Below are 25,509 nucleotides of genomic sequence, written 5' to 3'. Positions count from 1 at the left end.
AAAAAATTAAAACACATTTTAAAAAATGAGACTTAATTTCATCATAAAACATCCCCTATATTCTTGAATCTCCATATACTGTAGTTACACTTGAAGAATTTAATTGCATTTGGATAGGTGAATTAAGTAGACTTTCAGGAGGTAACTTGTTTGACAGTTGCAAATTTCTAATACTACGTCATCCTGAACATAAACCATTGAATCAGCCGAGTTAGCTGTTATGTATTTTTTTAATCATAGTTTTGTTTTATTCAAACTATGTTCATACTAGGTCATTACTTTTGTCGAAATTAGAGTGTCATGATATAAAAGGAGATAATTATAATAGCAATTTTTACACTACTGCAGCACCATATTCCTCCTTCCTATCATATTTTTAGTACCGTTCTAAAGAATGTATCTTGTTGCTCTATTAGCTGCCCCAACTCATTTGTGATCAAAATAACTGCCTCTATGAAAATATTATTTTCTGATTATATACAATATGGCATGTCCAGGCATCTAAATGATGCTTATATGGCAGCAGATTGAAGTGGGAAGCTGTATTCCATTAATTTTATTATATTACACTATAATTTCTTACAATTTGGCCAATTAGGTATATTGCTGTCTGGAAACTTTTCTTTTTTTCTGGAAGTTTTGGGAGACAGATTCAGGTAGTGGGATATTCTTTTCAGAAATACTTACAAGAGTTTTATTTGCATAAGAAGTTAATTAAAACTTAATGACACTTAATTCAGTTACAACGATTTGTAAACCTAATTATTTCAATGTGTTGTGTTTTGCTTCACTTCAAAGGATACGTTTATTCTGCTAAAACATTTATGTTTTTCATGCAAAGGCAATTTTGATAATATATAAGAAAGATTATTTACTAATTCATGTTATTAAATTTTTTTTAACTACATATAAAGCATTCTTTTTTTTTTTTTTTTTTGAGCAGGATCATATTCCTGATCCATTTGTGCTTTTACTTTCACGAAACCAAATATTTTTCAAAATTCAGGTGACCAAGGTATTAAGTTAGTGCAAAGTGTGAAACAGCAGAAGTCAAGTATTGGAGAAAGTTGCTAATTAGACTCCTAATTCTACTGCAAGGAGGCACAAGTCTAAGTCATTGTAATCATTGGATAAATTACCATCAGAAGTGCTTTTGGGGAAGACTTCTTGATAGATGACTTCCTAAAGATACCATGAAAATTTGAATGTTTATAATAAATGTTAATTTTTTCATTTAGAAAATTAAAATTTATGTTATTTGCTATTGAAATATTATCTTCCACGTATTCTTTCATATATGCAAAATTAACAACTGCCTGGACAATGCAATGCTAAATGTACACCTCCAGGACTTTCCAGCAGGTGTCAGTATAAGGCAGTGACATAAGAGATTTTGCCTAAGGAACTGGAAATACGGATTAAGATGCGGCACACAATTACTAAGAAAAAAAAGCCAGTAACAGATAAATTTTATTTATTGGTTATATTTTAAAAACTTATCTTAGTTACTGTGTTATGTTAATTTAATGATATAAATAAAAATTTAGTTGTAGACTTAAATATTAACAGTTGCCATCTCAAATATTGATAGAGGTAGCTATGCCAACCAAAAATATTTAATTATATTTTAATTATCAATAGTCCATGTGTCATACCTAAAAGTTTAAATAAGTTTGACATTTATTTGCTTTAATACACTGTAAATTCTCTTCCCATTAAATTGTAAATGCTGTCATGACTTTCTCCTTATTCCTCCCACATTCTCTAAATTTAGCTTCTTAGAAAAAAAAATGCATTAAGTTTGTGTTTCTCCATAAAAATATAGAAACAGTCCGTTGTAAATACATTTAGAGACCGAAATGAATGAGAAAAACATGTGGCATAATCTGAGGGAAACTTGACTATTTAAAATTCATATTGGCATTTTGAAATTCAGTGTCTGAATATTTTTATCTCCTTTAAAATTCCTCTTTAGGATCATTCTTTTTATGTATTATTTGTTTAGTCTTTTATTAGACTTTTCCCTCTGTGCAGTTTGTCTTTTCTGCTTATTTTCATACTTCTCTTGTTTGTCAGAAATAGTGTATGCGTGTTACATGAGTAGATATTTGTGTAGAATATTCTCATTTTGTGGGTTTTCTTGTATGTTTCAAAGAGAACGGAGGAATGAAAAAAGGCAAGTCACAGCTCTCAGAATTAAAATATACTCTCCTCCCACAATCTATTTACACATTCATGTGTATTTTTTGCCTTTAAAAATATTTCTTGTTGGTTATACATCCAATAAAATTTGAGCAGGAAGCAAAAACCTAAGTGCTGCTTACTTGGAGATATAATTAGCAGCATTGAAATTGCCCTGATGACCTAAAATCACCCTACACTGGATGCTAATTTCTCAGATATGGTTTTGTTGGCTTAGTATCTTTAAAATTTTCATGCCTGTAATTTTTCTTCTAATAGAGCACAGTAGAAACAAAGCTGATGTAAATGATTTGAAAAATAATATTGAATTTAATTTGTTTTTATTGTTATGTAATTACTTTGGGGTGTTTTATGTCATTAAATCTTGGGTTAGAAATAGGTTGTTTTCATTGGTGTTATGACAGAAAAGATTTTTATGAGTCCTTTTTTTTTTTCTTAGTGCCAATTTCTGTAAAATATTTAACAATTGAGGGTATGATAAAAGGCAGTCTCCTATAAAGTAGATTGGGATATGAACATTATAGAAAAATAAGAAAAATTTTAAAAAACAGTGCTGTAAATTGAGTTCTTCATGGCTTAGGCATTTTAGATGTTGATTTAAGTGATGTAAACTTCTATTTGCTTGAATATATATGTAAATCATTTTAGCTTAAGTGTTTTTGATCACCCGCAAACTATTCTGATCATGTTTTTTGAGTAAAAATCTTTTAAACATCTAGCTATATGTATATGTATATTCATTTAAAAATTATACACATATGCCATGGTGAAATCATGTATTAAATATTAGTGGAGTATAATTTTGTTCTTGCCTTTTATGGTTGCCTTTTTGTACCCCGGTTGGTTCTTTTTCTCTGTGTGGTATACACCCGTAATTTTGGTATCTAGTCATTTACATTCAGAGTGAAACTGTGGCTATTCTTAGCCTGACCTTCTGGGGGGGCTTGAGCTTTCAATGTGGTGCTGATCTCAAAGTCATCCCTGGAAAACTGCATCTTCTGTGGTATTAGAACACCTACCTCTCAATATTCTGTGAAAAATAGAGACCAGAAGATTCCACCTAGCAAGTCATGATTGACCAGTGATGTCTGCAAAAGGCTTGCTCTGTGTGTGTGTGTATGTGTGTGTGTGTGTGTGTGTGTGTGTGTCTGTGTGGTTTGTGTTTTCATGTGTGGACAACACAGAACTATATGGTTGCTTGTAGTGCTAATGGGTAACAGATGATGAACATGAAGGCACATCGCTCAGCAGATTTTTAGATTCACTGATCAAGTAAGGTCACACATTATTTTTCATCTACATGTATAGCTCCTTGTATTTAGAGGTAGTTAAGGTTGAGTATGTGTTTATTTTTTTTTTAGAAGAAAATGAATAGAATTTTGTATTTTCGACAGGTTGAATTTTGTATCTTTTAGTCTTAAACATTCCCCCCACCACCTTTTTTTTCCATATGGAGGAGAATTCTGCCCTCCTTGAACAATTAAATCCTCAAGTGACCCAGGGCAATGGAGGTTTACTTTATCATGATATGATTGTTGAGATGTATGTATTTTAAGGTCAACTCTCGGATTCCTTCAGTTTCTCTCAATAATCAAATCATACATAGATTGTTTGAACCATGGAGCTCAGAGTCATGACCCACTAGTCTGGAAGTTAGAATTGCCGCTTGATCATATGAAGAGTTGTCTCCTCTTGGTTTTATGAGAAACTCTTGGTTGGATTAGTTCAGAAGCGTGTAAAGGTTAAGGTTCAATGGAGTAAAATGGCATATGTAGAAGGGTTTGCTTCCATCTCACCCTGTCTGTGGATGCCGTAGGTGTATTTCCTGGGAGCTGCATGGATACCTATGCAGAATACTTTCTCTAGTCTGCCTCTATTTCTGCATTTCCTAGTCAGGTCAAGATTACAGACAAAAGTGAGATGGGATCAAGGAGAAAACACTTGCATCCCTACCTGTCACTATCAGATATGATTCCTGTGGCTTCCAAAAGCACAAATGCTATTTTAGATGGCTCTTGGACTTGTGCTTTGCTGTAGTTCCCCAAGTTGATGTGTGTTGTCAAAATTATGCTTTTAAAAAGCTGTCCAGTTAACTAACATTTTGTTAATCAGAAAACCCATGCTATCAGTGACTTGGATAAAGTCAATGTCATTAGCTAAAAGCAATATATTACATCTGATGCAATGCTTTGTCACTCAATTAAAAAAATAACAAATACACATTCTATAAGACTGCATTTAAAATATTTTTCGTAGCCAAGATATCACTGTAATTGGTGTATGTCTACAAGTGTGGAACTCACAAAAATTGGGAACAAATAGAAAGTTCTTCTGAGAGGGAGTTGAAGTGGGTATGGATATGGATAAAAGGTCTCCTTTATGTGTAGTGTATTATTTGATAATTGTAACTTAAAGCGTTGATGATTTGTGTTTTCCCAGAGGCAAAGTTTATTAAATTTCAAGTGGAAATTTCCTAGCTGTATGTACTGCCAGATCTTAAATATGCAGACATAGCTCCTTCCTCTTACTCTTAACTGTGATCACTACCAGCTTCTCTTAGTATATTTGATAGTTTATTTTTAGTTCTCTAAAATAAATAATTAGTAGAGTTCCTATCATAGAGATAAAAGAATGTAGAAAATCTTATGCCATGATAGCTTTCTCAGCTTCACCAAGTTTATTCATTTCTGGGCAACGTAAATGAGTCCAAATCATTGAAATTGGAAAGTATGTGAAGGGCATCAGAGCGTTTCTTTTCATTTATCATCCTCTTGTTTGTTCAGTTCTATGGAACTCTAAAAGATTAATTTATAACAAAGCTCCTTTAAAAGTAGACAGTGCCTTTTAATGCTTAATAAATAATAGGCTTATGGCTTCATAAAGTTAAGCAAGAATTTTGGAAAAACATCAAATGGAAGAAGATGTTGAACTGTTTGCACAATAGACAACTATTTTGTTTTTATTTTAACAGAATTGAGAGAAAAAAGGTCGACTACAATAGAATAACTCTTAGCTCTCATGATGGAAAAATATCTTGATACTGCTAGTACACTTCTCTTGCATTTTTAGTATTTTAGAATTTACAGTATGTTTTCTCCTATATTACATCATTAATAAATACAATATTAGCAATATTATGTTATTGTATGTTCTCAAGACATAGGTAGGAAAGAAATTTGTTTTGCAAGTAAGCAGGTGAAGGAACATGCCAGTAATTGCTCAGCTAGTGTGTGGTGCAACTTGTGTTCAACATAGGTTTTCTGCTTCTAGATCCAGTGTCTGTCTACTTATAATCTTAGATGGATCATTTTAGGAATTACGTTGGGATAAAATTGGTCATTCAATATAGAAGATATAGAAAGAGAGCTTACATTAAGCAGTAGATACTGTTTTGTTCTGAATTATCCCCATGTGGATTTCTTTGTCTAAAGAAATTTAGCCTATACTCCTTTAAAACATGAGCTGGAGCATGAGGAGAACATTCCATGTTCCTTTGAAACATGGAATTCTGGAGAATGAGGAGATGTTGGAAATCATCTGATACAACCATTTCATTTTGAACTTAAGGAAACAGATAGTCTATATTTAATATTGCTGGCAGTATTTTTTTTTTCTTTTTTTGAGACAGGGTCTTACTCTGTCACATAGGCTGGAGTGCTGTGGTGCCATCATGGCTCATTGCAGCCTTGACCTCCTAGGCTCAAGCTGTCCTCCTGCTTCAGCCTCTCGAGAAGCTGGGATCACAGCTGCTGTGCATGCCACCACACCTGGTGAATTTTTTTGTCTTTTTGTGGAGACAGCGTCTCACTGTGTTGCTCAGGCTGATCTCAAACTCCTGAGCTTAAGCAATATGCCTGCCTCTGCCTCCCAAAGTTACTGACAGTTTTGAGGGGGTGGCTATGTACTTGTTTTCCTAGAATTTTAAACATAAAGAAGTATATTCTTTTCAAAATTACTTCGATGTTCAAGTATTAGCTATATAATTTTGAGAAAATAAAGATTTTTCGAAATGAGTTCATTTTGCACTTTTGTAAGAAAGATGGATTGGGTCATTTCAATCCAGATTAATATAGCTGGTTGTGGTTTTTGATTTATAATTTAATTTGGTTTGATTCTTAATATAAACGTTAGATTATGTGTTCATTGAACCCAGTTCTCCATACCCAAATGAAGTTTTTTATCATTATATTTAAAAGAACATAATAGCTCCCTAAAAAGAAACTGAAAGGAGTCAACCAACTTAACAGACTGAGCTGTTTAAAATAAGAAACATATATATATATATATATATATATAATTAATTCAAAGAACATGTATTGAATGGCTGTCATGTACCAAGAGATGTGCTAGGCAGCATAAATGTAAAATGCAGCGTTGCAATTTCCATGGGAAACAAGGAAGTACAAATAAGTTGTTCTGAGGAATTTTAGTAGTTCACACAAGTCTAGCGTGAGACTAGATTTAAACAATTCTGGCTTTGCCACTTACCAGTTATGTAACCTTGGCAAGTCCTTTCATGTTTCTGTGTTTCAGTTCCCTTTTCAGAAGATAGGGTTGGAATTAGTCTCTCTCTCTCTCTCTCTCTCTCTCTTTCTCTCTTTCTCTCTTTCTCTCTCTTTCTCTCTCTCTCTCTCTCTCTCTCTCTCTCTCTCACACACACACACACACACACACACACACACACATAGTTGTTGTAGGAGTTGAATGAGTTAATATTGATAAAATGGTAAAAACAAAGGCTGGCATGTAACTGCTGTGTGGGTTGGCTACTGTTGTTAGAGTGACCACTGTTGTTAGGATTATTCTCCCCCCTTGGTTGAGTGTGGACCAAATGAGATGATCCACCGGACATGCGCAGCACAGTCTCATGTCTCTTGGGTGTGGTGATGTTACCATCATCTTCATTATCTTTATCTCTGAAGTACCCCTTACATCTTAACAAGGAAGTTCACATTACAGTTGCCCAGAAAATTTTTCCAGAGGATTCATGCCCACTCAGACTTTGACTCATTGGAGTTCAGATGGACCCCGGCCACCCCACTGTGAGAATGCCACAAACCCCTGCTTTCAACAATGAAGGAGAAAATAAATCTTTGAAGATTTTCCCTGGGTTTGTTATTTTCTTGGAGACTCAGCTTGAGGAAATGCAAGAAAAAAGTCTCCTTTGACCAGTGGGACTTGTGACAGAAAGTCCTGTAGGATGCGCCTTGATTTGTGAAGCCTATTATAGATTTTAGATTAGGCTCTGAGATGGCCCCTAAAAATCTAGTTAACCCACAGAGAAACTGATACAATGCTGATATACATAAAACCTTATATTAAAAAGAAGTCCTATTCTACTGCCAGAAACTGAGCAAAGCAAAGGAAAGAAGGAATCTTGACTGCAAGTGATACAGGAGGAAAAACAAATATAGCTGCTTAGTAGAAGATGGAAAGAAATACTGAGAATTTAAAATGCACTTCTGAAAAGTATAATTTTTAAAAACTATGCTTTTTGATGCCGCCAGTTTTGAGTCTAAGCTCATCCCCCCAAATCCGAATTTACTATTCTTGATATAGGCCTAGTATTAATTATAGCCTTAAACAGAGCTCTTAATTCTTGACTCAAAAATTTCATAAAATGAGGGGTTTTCTTTTTTTTTTCAGGGTAAACTTTGCAGAGATAAAGACGTAGAGAAAAAGGAGAACTTTTTTTTTTCTTGAAACCAAGTTTCACTCTGTTGCCCAGGCTGGAGTGTAGTGGCACGATCTCAGCTCACTGCAACCTCTGCCTCCTGAGTTCAAGTGATTCTCCTGCCTCAGCCTCCCAAGTAGCTGGAATTACAGGCAAGCACCACCACTCGGCTAATTTTTGCATTTTTTGTAGAGACGGGGTTTCACCATGTTGGCCAGGCTGGTCTTGAACTCCTGACCTCAGGTGATCGACCCACCTTGGCCTCCCAAAATGCTGAGATTATAGGCATGAGCCACCTCACCTGGCCAAAAAGGATAACTTTTTTAGTTGAAAACATTATCGGAGAGTGTATTTACTCAGGGCTGAGAATTTTAAAAGACCAGAGCGTAGATGCACCTCCCCTGACATCCCGCAGGCCAGGGAGGTTGTGATATAGAAGTACAGGAAATGCTGTTTGCACTATAGCACTATTCTGGGATTTTATAACCTTCCTTTTACACTTTACACATCATGAATGCTTTTTTTCCATGTCTTTTAGTGTGATTTTTTTAAAAAAAAAACAATGTAAATAAAATTCTATTGAGTGGCTGCACCATAATTTATTCAGGGAATTCACTATGGTTAGGTAACTAGGTTGTTATGAATTTTCTCATGATAAATAATTCAGTGTGAACATCCTTAAACATCATTAAGCTCATCCTGATTATGTCCAGCATATGTTACTAGAATAGAATAACTGGACCAAAAGGACCAGAACAATGAAAAACTTTTGGTATCTATTGCTGGATTTCCATCTGGCAAGGTAGCACTGGTTTACATAATCACTACCAGCTTGAATACCTGATTTCTTATACCCTCACAGACAATAGGCAATACCAATTAAAAATATTTGATGAAAATCATAACCCTGTTATAGAAAGTGAACTGAAATCCAGTCAGGTTAAATGATTTAACTGTGTGGGATCAAATTAGTCTATCCCAGAATGGTCTGAATTTCAGATACTGAGAATCCAATCACTGTCGTGTCTAAAATGGGATGCAAAAAATACAGTGTAATAAAACCAGAAGTTGTTTGAACACAGAAGGGGCAGTAAAATCTGAATGTAAAATGTCAGAAGTGTTTGGAGAAAAGGGATCTTGAGGCATAGGTAGAATTTTAGTAGAGCAGAGAACTCTGGAAATAGACTGAATAGTAAACATGTTACCAGATGCAAAGTCTTAACTGCGAGTTGTCCAGGTTCTTGGTGCAATGAACAAAGAATTGAAAAAAACACACAAACAAAGAGCAAAAGAATGAATCAATGAAAGTGCAGATTTTTTTTAAACAAAAGTACACTACACAGAGTGGGAATGTGCTTGAGCAGGTGGTTCAAGAGCCCTGATTGCAATTTTCTTTAGAGATTTTATTAAACTGAAAGAATTTGGCGATACCCTAGATACCCTGGGAGTCTCCAATTGGTTACACCCTATGGGAATGAAGGATTGGCCTGTGACTGGTCAGTCAGAGGCTGAAGTGAAGCCTTGGCCTGCCACCGGTCAGAGGCATTTCTATTTGCCAGGTAGGGTAGAGGGGTTTTGTAAAGGGAGGAGTCTCGGACCCTTGTCACTTGGGCATGGTGAGATGGGGTTTTCTTTTTGGCCTGATTCCAAAAAGTCAGCCATGGCTTGGACTTAGGCTCCCTTTCTCCAGACCCTCTTCTCTTGCTTCAGACATGGAGCACAAAAGTATGCCGATTGTATTCAGAGAACATTGAACTTGTCCATCATAAATGTCTACAAATCTCTTTCATTTACATTTTTATAGAAATAAAAAAGTTGCTCTTTTGATCACCAGCTATGTATGCCAGATCTTTTTGACTGTTTCCAAAATTTAGTTCATTTTCAAAGGAAAAATATTTATGAATATTGGAGATACTCAAACACAGACAGTATTTCCAAAAAGAAATTCTAAAAAAGAAATTGCATAATATTTGTGTCTTTAAAATAAGGACACAATTCTTCAGCATGCCTCTTTTAAAGGAAACAGCCTTCTTTTGGACGTAAGTCAGTTTGGTATGGGAATGACAAAAATGTTATACTTTTATGTTATGACTTAGTTGATGAGGGAATGGCACAATATTTCAAGCAAAAATGAAAAATAATTCACAGTGTAAGTCAGTCTTTCTAGAATTAAATTATAGATTTGTAGAACTTTGGAGTTTATGGAAATTGTAGAAATGACTTGACCAGTTTCCTTATTTTAAAATAGAGAAGCAGTGCCTTAATATCTGTGTAGAGCTTTACTCTTAAAGTGCTTTAATATATTTTTTTGTGCTGCCCGAGGTCACACAGCCTACTAATACTTCTTATTTAAACTTCCGGGAGATTACTCTAGTATGTTTTACTACATCTTATGGGCACTAAGTTTTGTAGAATTTGTATTTAACTTTGCCTGGTATTATAATTAGCTATTTGTTTCTGTTTGACCTTCTGAATGGTAAACTTCTTGAATTTGGGCTATGTCTTCTATACTGTGAACAAAACAGTATTTGAAAATATTGAATACATAACCCCTTTATTGTATTTAAAAATCAATACAATAAAGCACAAATCCTATATACTTTGAGTCATTTTTTTCTTTTTAACGTAGTTTTATTGATATATAATTCATGTGAAATTCACTTTTAAAATATGCAATTCAGTGTTTTTGGCATATTCACAGGGTTGTTTAACCTCACTGTAATCTAATTTTAGAACATTTTTGTCTCTTCTCAAAAAGAAATCCCTCATACTCATGAGCAGTCATTCCCTATTTCTTCCCACCCCACTACACCAGCCCTAGGCAACCCTGAACACATTTTCTTTTTAATATTAGATTGGCAGTAAGATTTTGAAACCATGGGATTAGATAAAAGTCATGGATTTATAATTCTAATTTCTTGTGATAAATTTGCTGCTTTATCTTAGAGAATTTGATAGTTTTGATTTTTAATTCTTAGTACTAACTGGGGTAACTTATGTTAAATGAAATGTAAATGTTATTCAACTATAAAATATGCACAGTAATTTACTTTTAATAGTAGTTATTTAGAATACAGTAAAAGTAAAGTATAATGGGAAAAATGCTGAATTTGGAATCAGAATATCTAGGGTTGATTTCTTACTTGTTTGATCTTATGTAATGCACAAGTGACATATCAGTTCTCAGTTTTGTCTTCTAAACAGTGGGAATAATTTACATTTCATTTATTTTAGAAAGCCATTGTAGGATCACTGTATTAATGTTTATGAATTTGCTATGCAGAACTTGAGTATTATGGAAATCAGACTATTAAATTTCCTGTAAACAAAAACAATAAATAACAATCAATGGCAATATTTACCTATATTTGATTTTCATTCACTACTGACATACTTTTTGAAAACAGTAATTAACACAAACTTCTGTGTGTCTAAACCAAAGTGGCAGAATGTTGAATACTAACCACCTCAGGTCTTTCTGCAATGCAGGCTCAGTTCATTTTTCTTCTTTCCTGGGGCACAGAGCCAGCTTTCATATTAAGGTATATTTGCTGCCAGTAAAATCATACTATTTCCAAACAACTTAGATTCAAACTGGGGCTACATAAAAGGGTCCATGTCTTCAGAGCAGGCCTAATAGTCCCTGAGGCTGCAGCATCTCGTCAAATGAAATGTTCTGAAGTCTTTATTCCATCCAAAATTAGAGCAGCCATAATTTTTAAAATCTATACATTAGTAATCTTCGATGCTGGGAAGGCTTGAGGAAGGAAGATCTTTCTTGAATTTCAATAATAATTAAACATTCTGATAAATCTCAAATGATTTTTGCATAATGTTCTTTTGAAAGTGATTTTGATAGGTAATGAGTAACCTGAATTAATGACCATGAAGATAGAGTGCTGTTTTGGGTTAATTCTTGAAACAAAATCTAGATTGCTTCATTGCATAGTCTGTCTTTGTGGAAGATCCTTATATGGTGTGGTGGTGAAAGAAGGGGAACATTTGCTCTATTTTGAAATAATTGCTTCTAATGGAAGCCTAATGACCTATTATGCTTACTTCTAAAAGCTGAGCAGCAAGCTTGACAGGAAAGCTAGTGAAAGATTTGAGAAATTATATCACATAAACCAAAATTTCAGGAAGTTGCATGTGGTTGAGAATCAATACCTCATTAGATAACTTAATAATTCAATAGTTTACTTGTGCCAAATGTCATCCTTACTTTAAAAGCTGGAGTAATTTCTAGAAATGTGTCTACAGCCTTGTGGGTTAGAGTATGAGGCTACCTCTGGCTGTTGTTCAGGTGTCTCATGGTTTTTCCGAGTTTCAAATGCAGATCAAACAGGGCAGTGAGAGTAGAGTTTTCCTGTAAGTATTGAAATGGTAACATTTAATAAGCTATAGTGACTTTGGATATTCTCAAGTTTAGCTTTCTCATTTTTTGAAAATCAGGAGACAGAAGCTTAAAGGAGTTAAGTGATTTGTCCTATAGGATTAATTAATAGTGGCAATGACCCAACTGCTATGATATGGGTATATTCCATTTTGGGGTTTCATGGGACTGCACTACCAAAGTGTATTTTATATGTTTCCAATTTGGACTATTGACACCAAATGAATCAAATAGTTGGAGTAAGTGATCTCCTTGCAGGTGGTTCCCAAAATAAATTAATAAAATATATCTCATTAGATAAAAGACATATGGTAACATCCTAACAGCTGTTGAGTCTGGTTGTCAGTATATGGGTATTTATTTTATTCTTTTTTCAATTACTCTGTGTGCTTGAATGTTTTCATGATAACATGTCTAATAGGTAACAACGACACTATTCTAATAAAAGTTGGCCAGATTACTTGAAGCCTTGCATACTTTCCTGTTGAATGTCATAAAATAACTTGAATTGCCTTATTTTTCCTTTTTGTATTCTTCATGTTTCAACTTTAGATGGTGACAAGTGCAAACAGCTTAAAAGTGCCTTAAGGTACCTGGAAATAAACATTGATTGAGTCTGCAGCTTTCATTTGTTTAGCTCATTTATATTTAAGTGAAACACATTTAAAAACTTATTTTTTTCCTTTTACAAAAGCTGGACATGCCTGCTATAAAAGTTTGCAACTTTTTAAAGCATGAAATATGTAGGGTTGATACCCTCATTTATTATATTTTACTAATTCCTGTAGAGACTAGCAAAAAAATTGTCCTTTATGAAAGCTGTCATTCTTTAGGTTGGTGTGTAACCCTATTTAGCAAGGCTTGGAACTGATAACTTTTGTTGAGACGGGCATGGGGGTCTGCCTTTTGGTTTTGACGTAATATCTTTTTGTCTTTCATATTCATCAAGGTTAGTAGAAAGTTATCAAGTTTTTATTCTTAAGTTCTAGAACTATCCTTGTCTTTATTTATGAAAGATGCATAAACTTTGTCAAAAGAATGATTTACTCATAATGTTATTGTAAAGCCTATTCATAACTATATCTTTTTGTTTTGCTTTTCTCATTTCTCTGAGTTGTCACTTAAAGCTGGTGCTTTATAATTTGACTTAATCCCATCTGGTGTGGTCCTTTCAGCACACATACGGTTGTTTTCAAATCATTACATTTTAAACCTCTTTATATCTAGTGTTTTTACATTGTCAGATAAGCTGAATTTTTTCCTGCTTAACTGGTGAAAGAATGATAGAAATTATAATGTTTGAAACATAGGGTTGTTCCTTATTTGCTGAAAATTATATGGAACAACATACTTCATTCTGGTTTCCAAGGATGAGTCTGTCAATGAAAAGAGTCAAACTCTGTAATTTTTGAAGAGATCTATTCCAAGCCAGATATGAGTGACCACGGCCCATGACACAGCCCCAGGAGATCCTAAAAACATGTGCCCAAGGTGATCAGGCTCTAGCTTGGTTTTATACACACACACACACACACACACACACACATATACGTGTATATGTATATGTATATATACACACATATATATGTATACATATATATACACATATATATGTATACATATATATACACATATATATACACATATATATACACATATATACATATATATTTTATTGTACTTTAGGTTCTGGGATACATGTGCAAGTCATGCAGGATTGTTGCATAGGTACACACATGGCAAGGTAGTTTGCTGCCTTCATCCCCCTGTCTCCTCTATCTGGTATTTCTCTCTGTGTTATCCCTCCCCACCCTCCCCATCCCCTGCTGTCCCTCCCCTAGCCCCCCACCCCCTAGATTTTACATATTTTAGGGAGAAATTAGACATCAATCAATACATGTAAGATGTACCTTGGTTTGGTCCAAAATGGTGAGACAGCTTGAAGTAGCTTCCAGGTCATAGGAGGATTCAAAGATTTTTGATTGGCAGTTGGTTGAAAGAGTTCACAGGAATCAATAGAAGGGAGTGTCTGAACTAAGATAAGGCATTGTGGAGATGAAGGTTCTTATTAATGCAGATGAAGCCTCCAGGTAGCAGCTTCAGAGAAAATAGTTCGTAAATGTTTCTTATCAGATGTAAAAATGTACCAGACTCTTAATTAATTCTCTCCTGGATAGAGAAAAAGACCTGGAAAGGGAAGGGAATTCTCCATGGAATCCATTTTGAAATATGAGCCATTTTGAAATATGTCAAAGAAATATATTTTGGGGTAAAATACTTACATTTCTTTCAATCTGTCATGTTGATATGTCGTTATTACAGAGATATCAACATGATATCTCAACAAAATATATTTGGGGTAAAATACTTACATTTCTTTCAGTCTGTCATGTTGATGTCTTGTTACTACAGAGAGTCTACTTTGTAAATCATAAGATCTCTGTATTAATGTTAATTCTGGTTAGCTGTGCCTGAATTCCAAAGGGAGGAAGGTACACTGAGGCATGTCTAACCATCCATTCCCATCATGCCTTGAACAAGTGTTTGAGGTTTACTTTAGAATGCCCTCGGCCCAGAGAAGGGATCTTTCAGTCAGTTGGGAGCCTTAGAATTTTATTTTTGGTTTACAAATGGGAATGAATATTCCTAGACTACAGATAACTCAAAGGTTGTTGGAGAATTTTAAAATGTATTTATTTATTTATAACATCTAGTTTGTGCTCTTGGTTAATTGCTCTTGATTAACCTCCCTGGTCTTTAAATTATATCAAAATTAGCAAATATTTATTGCAGTCCAGGAGAAACCTCATTTCAGGTACAAAGCACTGTGTAAAGCAGAATGTTTTCTTTACTAATAAAGGACAGAAATTGAAGACCAGGAATTAACCACCCCATATATTTCCTGATATATACCTGATTAGTACAAGTATATTTGGGGAAATGGGGTGGTTGGTTAGGGCTGAAAGGAAGTGAGGAAGCGTACTCAATTAAATGGTTCTTCATGATATTATTTTATATTCAAAAAATCTCTTGAGAGGTCAAACAAAGAATTGAGGTACCTTAACAAAGCAGTGAGGGGCACACTGGGTTGGGGGTGGGAGATTATTACTCTGGACATACTTTTAACTGTGTGGAGTGAAATGGATATGTCAACTAACTGTGCTGAAACTTGGTTTTTTAAATCTCTCATCTGGTTTTGTAAGGTCTAAAAAAATGTGTTTTAGAGCCGGGTGCGGTGGCTCAAGCCTGTAATCCCAGCACTTTGGGAGGCTGAGGCGGGTGGATCACGAGGTCAAGAGATTGAGACCATCCTGGTCAACATGGTGAAACCCCATCTCTACTAAAAATACTAAAAATTAGCTGGGCATGGTGGCACGTGCCTGTAATCCCAGCTACTCAGGAGGCTGAGGCAGGAGAATTGCCTGAACCCAGGAGGCGGAGGTTGCGGTGAGCCGAGATCGCGCCATCGCACTCCAGCCTGGGTAACGAGAGTGAAACTCCGCCTCAAAAAAAAAAAAAATGTGTTTTAGAAAAACCTCTGAGTGTCAAAGAAGTATAATGACAGCTTGAATATGCATACACAGCAAATCACTTATAATTTTGTTTGGCAAATAAAAACAGGTTTCATTAGTTTTAAAAATAGCATTTACATCTTTACTCTTGGAAATATTAAAAAAGAATGTGCACATTTTGTAAAATGCAGTAGAAAAGAAGGAAGAAGGAAACTTCCAGGTAACCATACTACTCAGAAGGGAGTGTCACTAATGTCTTACTTCATTTTTCACTCTTCTGTGTGTGCACAGGTGTACCCCCATCTTATCGCACATTGCTTTACTGAGCTTTCCAGATATAGCATTTTTACCAATTGAAAGTTTGTGGCAACCTCTGTGAAACACGTCTATTGGTGTCATTTTTCCAAGAGCATGTACTGTGTGTCTTTGTGTCACAGTTTGTTAATTCTTTTTTTTTTTTTTTTTTTTTTTTTTTGAGATGGAGTCTTGCTCTTTTGCCCAGGCTGGAGCACAGTGGTGCGATCTTGGCTTACTGCAACCCCTGCCCCCCAGGTTCAAGTGATTCTCCTGCCTCAGCCTCCTAAGTAGCTGGGATTACAGGCATGTGCCACCACCCCTGGCTAATTTTTGTATTTTAGTAGAGATGGTGTTTTGCCATGTTGGTCAGGCAGGTCTCGAACTCCTAACTTCAGGCAATCTACCTGCCTCAGCCTCCCAAAGTGCTAGGAGTACAGGTGTCAGCCACTGAACCCTGCCAGTAATTTTTGCAATATTTCAAACTTTTTAAAGATTAGTTTATGTTATTCTACCCCGTGATCAGTGATCTTCGATGTTACTATTGTAATTGTTTTGGGCACCACAAACCACACTCATATAAGATGCTGATCTTAATGGATAAATATTGTGTGTGTTCCAACTGCTACATCGACATGCCATTCCTGTCTCACTCATTCCTTGGGCCTCCTTATTCCCTGAGACAACAATATTGAAATTAGACCAGTTAATATCCTTGCACTGGCCTCAAAGTATTTAAAGGAAAGGAAGAGTTGCACGTTGCCCCCTTTAAATAAAAAGCTAGAAATGATTAAGCTTAGCAGGGAAGACCTGTCGAAAGCCAGGAAATGTCAGAAGCCAAGCCTCTTGTATCAGACAATTGACCAAGTTGTGAATACAAAGCAAAAGTTTTTAAAGGACATTTAAAGTGCTACTTTGGTGAAAACACAAATAAGAAACCAAAATAGCCTTATTGCTGATACTGAGAATGTTTTAGTGTTCTGGATAGAAGATCAGACCAGTCACAATATTTCCTTAAGCCAAAGCCCAACCCAGAGCAATGCCCTAACTCTCTTCAGTTCTGTGAAGGCTGAGAGAGGTGAGAAAACTGTGGAAGAGAAGTTCGAATCTAGAGGAGGTTGGTTCGTGGGAGTTTAAGAACAGAAGCCATCTTAATAACACAAAAGTACAGATAATAAGCAGCAAATGCTGATGTTGAAGCTGCAGCAAGTTACCCAGAAGATCAAGCTGAGATAATTGATGAAGGTGGCTACACTAAGCAACATATTTTCGATATAACAGCAGATTTCTTATAAGATGTGATGTAGCACTTTCATAGCTAGAGAGGAGAAATCAGTGCCTGACTTGATTTTAAATGACAGACTGACTCTCTTGTTAGGGGTTAATGCAGCTGGTGACTTTAAATTGAAACCATTGTTCACTTACCATTCCAAAAATCCTAGGACCCTTAAGAATTAGGTGAAATCTATTCTATCTATGCTTAATAAATGGAACAACAAAGCCTGGATGACCGCACGTCTGTTTGGAGCATGATTTAATGAATATTTTAAGCTCAGTGTTGAGAACTACTCAGAAACAAACATTCTTTTAAAAATATTATGCTATTGACAATATGCTGGTCACCCAAGAGGTCTGCTGGAGATTAATGTTATTTTCATGCCTACTGACTCAGTATCCATTCTTCTGTTCATGGATCGAGATGATGTTTTGATTTTCAAATTTTATTATTTAAGAAATATGTTTCATAAAGCTATGGCTGCTATAGATAGTAATTCCTTTGATAGATTTGGGCAAAGTAAGTTGAAAACCTTCTGGAAATGATTCACTGTTCTAGGAGCTATTTAAGAGCATTCTTGATTAATGCAAGGAGGTCAAAATATTGACATTTACAGGAGTTTGGAAGAAGTTGATTCCTACTCTCGTGCATCATTTTGAGGGGTTCAGGAGTTCAGTGGAGGAAATAACTATAGTTGTGGTGGAAGTTGCAAGGGAAGTAGAATTAGAAGTGGAACGTGAGGATGGGAATGAATTGCTTCAATCTCATGGCAAAACTTGAATTGATGGGAAATTGCCTCTAATGGATGAGCAAAAAAAGTGGTTTCTTAAGATGGAATCTACTCCTGGTGAAGATGCTATGAACATTATGGAAATGATAATGACAGATTTAGAATACTGTACAAACTTAGTAGATAAACCAGTGGCTTTGAGAGGCTTGAGAGGAATAATTCCAATTGTGAAACAAGTTCTAGTGTGGATAAAACGCTACAGAGAAATCTTTCATGAAAGGAAAAATCAATGAATGGGGCAGACATCATTGCTGTCTTATTTTAAGAAAATGTCAGTCAACCCTTAAGTGAGCAGCTATCAAATCAGGGCAAGACCCACTACCAGCAAAAAGGTTATGATTTGCCGAAGGCCCACATAGATGATTGTTAGCGTTTTTTAGCAATAAGATATTTTAAAATGAAGGTATGCACAGTAAGTCCTTCCTTAACATTGTTGATAGGTTCTTGGAAACTAGGACTTGGAGCAAAATGTCATATAACAAAACAGATTGCTGTAAAGAAGAGTTGTTCCTACAGCATTTTGTTTTTTTGGAGACTGAGTCTTTGCTCTGTAACCCAGGCTGGAGTGCAATGGTATGACCGTGGCTCACTGCAATCTCTGCCTCCGAGGTTCAAGAAATTCTCCTGCCTCAGCCTGCAGAGTAGCTGGGACTGCAGGCACTCACCACTACACCAGCTGATTTTTTGTATTTATAGTAGAGATGGGTTTCACCATGGTGGCTAGGCTGGTCTTGAACTCCTGAACTCAAGTGATCTGCCCTCCTCGGCCTCCCAAAGTGCTGGAATAACAGGCATGAACCACTGCACCCGGCCGCCAACAGCATATTTTTCATCACAAAAATCACCGAACTTCTAAATAAAGGCCAAAATACTTGTAAAACATTGAATTAATTGTAAGCTATGCATACATTTAAGAAAGATTAGTAAATACAAGTGAGATAATTATTTACCCAGTTTTAGGTGAATCAATGAATGATGTCTGTCATAGTGGAATAGATTAATAAAGACACAAATGTTTGCAAAGTAAAAATTCTCAGTATCACCTGCTCCCACCATGCAATTCCAAAACAATCACAAACAAGGGCTAATCTCTGAGCGCTTTCAGTCCACGTGGTGTAGGACATATGTTTCGTATGACTGACATAGACCTGATGAATTTTATTTGGCAATAATTTGTGTTCATTCATTTCTTCATTTTCCAACTTGCATATTCTGGTTCAGAGTTGTGGGTGGCTGGAACCTGTCCCAGCAGCTCGGAGTGCCAGGAGGGAACCAGTTGTGGCCTCTGTGCTGTCCCATCACAGGACTCATTCATACTCAACAGTCATCCTCACTCACACTGGGACCACATAGCCATGACAGTGAACCCAACATGCACATCTTTGGGATGTGAGAGGAAACTAGGGTAAGCCAGAGAAACCCATGTAGACGTGGGGAGAATGTGCCGACTCCCTACAGACAGGGGCCCTGACTGGAAGCATTGTTTTTTTCTCATCAGTATTATAAGGAAGCAATGTTTAGTTAAATGGCATTGAATGAAACAACATTATTCTAGGACCTGCTGTGTATTATTTTTCTTAGACATAATGCTGTTGCACACTTAGTAGACTAATACAGTGTAAATTAATATTTTATGCACTGGAAAACCAAAAAGCTTGTGTGACTCACTTTATTGCAATATTTGCTTCATTGTGGTGATCTGGAACCAAACCTGGAATGTCTCCAGGGTAAATCTGTATGCATGTAAAGCATCTCTGTACAAATTTAAAATTGCCTTTTATAGAATTCCTTTTGTTTTTATGAATGTTGTTTTTTTTTGGTTACTCTCTAATAGTGCTTTATGGTATACATTCTGTTTTATTTTGTGTTCTGGACAAATAACTTTCTGACTTTGATCTTATAATGTTGCAATGAATTCTTTATGTGTAAATCTTTGACTGTAACAGATGATTGTGTTTTGTTAGGTTTCTCTAAGTGGATCTGCTAGATCAGAGGTTATATATCACCAGGTGGCTTTCCAGAAAGTCTGTCCCAATGTCTACTCCTGTAGTTTATGAGAATGCTGGCTTCACTATTCTCACTAGCCTTGAATTTTATAATTTTTAAATCTTTGTTAATTTGAGCATTTTATGCATTGATTATTGATTACTTGTAAAAAAAATTTCTTACACTTGTTGACCTTTTGTTCATGACAAATGTTTATTTTCTTTGAGGAGGTATACATCTGCTTGATGTTTCAACACTTGCATAACATCTCTTTAATGTTAAGAAACGCAGATTACTTAGGAAACAATTCTGTTATCAAAGTTGTGAGATATATTGTTCACTAAGTATTTGAGAACAAAATTTCAGTCTTTATCATAAAAACTTGATATTCTTGAAAAAAGTACAAATTCCAATGATTTATTAAAAATACCAAGTCACTGATGTATCCATTAGTTCCTAAAAAGAAAGCAGAAGCCATAAGAATGGCCCCAGCATTATTTAAACAGTATCTTTTAGGGAATTTACTTTTATATTTTAATTAATTCAGAAATGGTTTAGCTAACTGCTGACACAGCCATGGTATATCAATACTCAGAGCCTCATATAATTTAAGTCAAATGTTTGAATTGTACGAGTGTGGTTGAAATATGAGGCTTTCCAGAATATGAATTCTACCTCTGCATCCTGTTTCCTGCACCTCCACTTTCTGTTTCCTCATGATTCTAGAGCCATTGGTCTTTGAAATAAGATACTGTTTTACATTCGATTACGTTACTTGAGAGCTGTATGAGGCCTTTTCACATGTAGGCAGTAGAAAAAGTAATTCATCTCTCTGAGGGTTGTCCATAAGGTAAACCATGCATGGCCAGGTCTCACCCAGCACGTTGCCTACACAGGCATAAGCTACACCATGTATGCTGTAGTTACACTTCCCTATGGTCTTCAGGATAGCCGTATAGGATTCTGAGAGAAAAAGAAGAGTATGAATTGGGGCGACTTCCACTCAATGATGAATGATTTTGCCTGAAAGAATTAATTACCTGATTTTTAAGGCTTTAAAGCATTAAAAATTGCATGTTGTTACTACATTTCATGAAATTATAGGCTGATCTGCAAGATTATAAGAGACTGACTCTAGAGAAATACAATTTTTTAAAACTCTGGAGCTTTTTATAAATGAATTACTATTATTCCATGAATGGTGTGTTCTTTCTATCATGAGGAAGTTGTCTTTTTCTGTCATGTGTCTCCCTAGTATAATGTGGAATATTTTATAATTTTTTTCAATTTTGAATATTAAAGTTTCGTAGCATAAAAAGGCCAGGTACAGTGAGTCATGCCTATAATCCCTGCACTTTAGGAGGCCAAGGCGAGTGGATCACCTGAGGTCAGGAGTTCGAGACTAGCCTGGCCAACATGGTGAAACCCCATCTCTACAATGCAAAAAATAGCCAGACATGGTGGCAGGCACCTGTAATCCCAGCCACTGGGGAGGCTGAGGCAGGAGAATCGCTTGAACGCAGGAGGCAGAGGTTTCAGTGAGCCATGATTGCACCACTGCACTCCAGCCTGGGTGACATGAATGAAACTCCATCTCAAAGTAAATAAATAAATAAATAAATAACAAAAAACGACAAATAAAATCACTATAGTTTGCAAGTATTTTACCTGAGCCTAGTCTTGTATAATATTTATGGAAGGATCCACTTGTCGCAATATGTCATTGGCTTCCCTGCAGCTCTCTGTTGCTATTGAGTACAACTCTATTGCCTTGAAAATGTTCTTCCAATACTAATGAACACAGATCTCTGTGGAGGGGCTTGGTTATTACCCCTTGGATCTTAGGCTAATGGTATCATCTTCATACTAGTTCATAGACTTTCTCAGTTTATCTTTTTTTTCCCCGACAGTTATATATCCAAAATGGCATGATACAGAATTTGTAACAAAACCAGATTTTTCATGCATCAGAATTTTATTGCACAGCTGCCAAAGGTTTGCTGTACACGGAATCACAGCCCTGATATCCAGTATTGGCATGTAATAGATATTTAAGAATACTTGATGAGATGAATCAAGATAGAAGATAACTACCATTTTTCTAGGCAGGGCATTTTTAATAGAACTTCCTTTGCTGTTTTATTGCTAAACTACAACTCCCACTCTTATTTCATTATGACTGAATAATTTTTCCATTACCATTCAGTTTTGGCAAGAGATAACCTGTCAATTATTTGTATAAAATTATGTAGAAGTGAATCAATATTCTATTTATTGCATCACCTCTGCTTTAAAAGGCTACAGTCCTGTTTCTTGCAGCTAATCTCAGAATTTGTTAACTTCAATGTGTGTGCCATTTTTTTTTTTTTTTTTTTTTTTGGCATTTCATGTTTGATATCTAACAGCTGAACTTAAGTGTAAAGTAAGAAATCTTCATTTCAGGTTTTCTTAGTATAAACGTAGGCTAAGTTTCTTGATATCTAGGATATTTAGAAACTAAGCAGAAGAAATTATTTTGAGGATATTATGGCAGCTTTTTAGGCTTATTTTAAATTCTCCTTATCTTCCTTTGTAAATGTTTGCATTTTTGAGTTACTAAAAATAATAAATTTTCAAGTTGTGTAGCTGTCTTAGTGGTATTTATGTAATTCAATATGGTATATGTTTTGTGATTTTTTAATGTCTTAACATTTTAATTTGAAGTTATTTGCTTGTTAGAACCAAATGGAAATATACTCTAATTGTACCTCGTTGACCTGAAATGTGGCAATGCAGTGATCAGAGATGAACTTAGTTATTCAGCACTATTTCTAAAACAACGTTTGACGTTGGGAAATTAAACAACTGATCTCTTTGTTATTTTCGTGTGATGACATCATCCTGCACAAAACACAGCTTCAGATCATATGCAGCTTATCCATACACAGATGTAATTGCCAATACAAACCAAAAGAGAAAGTGAGAAAGAGAGCAAGCTAGAGGGTGTCTATGACCTATAATAATTAGCATTTTCAGTAACAACATCTGTTGCTGGCAATATTGGCAGTAGCACAGGGGAAAGCAATCATTAAAATTAGCTAATGTTCAGTTTAAGTGCTACACAATGTACTGACATTTTCAATATTTTCACTAGTTTTGCATTTTCTCATTCCAGTAAGTATCTGTTTTTGAGTTTGCATGAATGCCTTCTATTATATTAAAAAATGTTTTTCAGATTGTCTCTCAAATTGATCTGGGCCTTAAAGCAGTATTACCAGTGGATCAAAGTAGCATTGATGCCAATTGTCATAGAGTTATGTTATTCAACACTCTTGAATTGGATTCTGTGAGTTTGATCTTACATGATTTAGATACTGTCTAAGTTAGAAATTCCTCCTAACCACGAACCCACATTTTCCTAAAATCTTATTGTCTTAGCTTTCTTGATTTTTCCTCCTGTAATTTCTATTTGAGGTTTCAGTGCCAGTATTAGCTTAAAAACTTTAGTGAAGTGTAAGTTAATTAGAATAATTTTACAGGTGACATGTGATTCCTCACTCAGAGAGATATCTGTTATTCACAAAGCTTCAGGTGAGCCCGGTAAGAAGGAGGGAAGTGAGGGGCTCTGGCTTTACCTCGTGATATCCTTGGCCTCACTGTACGTTGTTTACCTACTTGTTTGCTGCTTTGTAAATGTGTTAAAGTGAAAGAAGAAAAGTAATCAGTTTTCTCTTTAAAGGTAAAACTCACTAGTGAATCAACATTTGAATCATTTACTAAGATATGTAAACAAATTTGGAGTCTGCAAAATAGCTTATGAGAATCAATGTTGAGCCAGAAATTATGTTTCTGCAAATATTTTGATGAGCTGAAGTATTTCCTGTGTATGTCTTGTTAATCCTGTTTTTAACAAACTGGATCTCTGCTGAACCCTATTCTGGGAGATAGTGTGTACTGTGAAAGTGATTTCTGTGGCCCAATTTGGAAAATTCTGCAAATTATGCCTTCCTTTGGAGCTGCATGATGCACATTATATTTTTAAGGCTATGAAAAGTTCTGCTATTTAACTTTGTTCATCTCAATATTTTCTAAACATCTTCTTTTCTCCTGAGCCAACTTTTACCATGGAAATAAGTTTATGAAATGCTCTTTCTGCTATACCAACATTTCACTGGTAATCTTGTTTGATAAAATTTTCAAAAAGGACCATAGGTTTCACTGGGTAAAACCTAGTGATCTGACTTTTTGGGCACTTTGTAACTTGGATGACATTATCCTCATGGGGTTGGATGCTATACTTTATCAGTACACTTGGAGATGGACACTCATAATCATGATCAAAATTCACCAGAAACTTCTGTATAAACTACAATACATTTATTCATTGATTTTGGTAGTTTCTTGTCCAAAGACTGTTGTGCCCATGAATCTGTATAACTTAGAAGGTCAGAGAAAAACTGCAAGAAATTGAAACAAGAACAAGGACAGATGAAATAGCCTTACCTTAGAGTGATCTTGTTTTGTTTTATTTGGGACTTTCTCAGCATCAGCATTGAAATCCCCTTGCTCTGAGAAATGCCTCAGTCTCAGATAAACCAGGATGGTCAATCACTCTACTGCCTTCTAACACAAATCGTGTGTTCCCCATATTTCATTTTTATCTCTCCACACTAATGTGATGATTAATTTTATGTGTCAACTTGCTTAGGCCATGGTATCCAGATTTTTGTTCAAACTAGATGTTTTTGTACAGTTATTTTTTAGAGATGAGATTACCACTTAAATCAGTCGACTTCTAGTAAAGCAGATTATCCTCCATAATGTGGGTGGGTCTGATACAATCAGTTGAAGGCCTTAGTAGAAAAAGATTGATCTCGGTAGAAGAAAAGGAAATCCTACTAGCAGATGGCCTTTGGACTTGAAGAGCAGATGATCCCTGGGTCTCCAGTCGGCTGACTTATTCTGTAGATTTTGGATTTGCCAAGGCCAATTTCCTAAAATAAATCTCATCAGCAAGGTGGTAGAACAAGAGTTCTCTGGCCTCATTCTATAGTTTCCCTCTCCCAGAAATTCAACTAACAACTATCGTCAGGCAAGAATAAATACCATTGTGAATATCCCAGAACTTGAGATAACCACTTGACGACAGAACTGAGAAACGCTCTGACTGAACAATAAGTGGAACAGTTTTCTTTGGCTGGAACACCCCTCCCCCAAGCTGGCACAGTGGCACACACAGAATTTCCCTAGACCCATGGTTTCTACAGTGGGAGGAGATTATTCTATTTCCTCACCATCTGGGGACCCTTTGCAGAAGGTGGGTGTGTAAAGGACACAAAGAAAGTTCTTGTGTGGCTATTTGAGAAAGCCCTTGAGATAGGTTTTATCTTAGACATGCACACA

General features: G+C 35.6%; 1 protein-coding gene across 14 annotated transcripts in view; it reads left to right on the top strand.

Annotated features, from left to right (window-relative positions):
* Positions 1–25,509, top strand: part of UTRN (utrophin) — a 589,012-nt gene that overhangs the window by 316,478 nt on the left and 247,025 nt on the right. The gene's annotated exons all lie outside the window — the stretch shown is intronic.

Source organism: Saimiri boliviensis, chromosome 4 (genome assembly GCF_048565385.1).
Source record: "Saimiri boliviensis isolate mSaiBol1 chromosome 4, mSaiBol1.pri, whole genome shotgun sequence".
In the NCBI taxonomy this organism is placed as follows: Eukaryota; Metazoa; Chordata; class Mammalia; order Primates; family Cebidae; genus Saimiri; species Saimiri boliviensis.
Note: the sequence above shows the minus strand (reverse complement) of the source record. Positions and strands in the feature narration are given on the sequence as shown.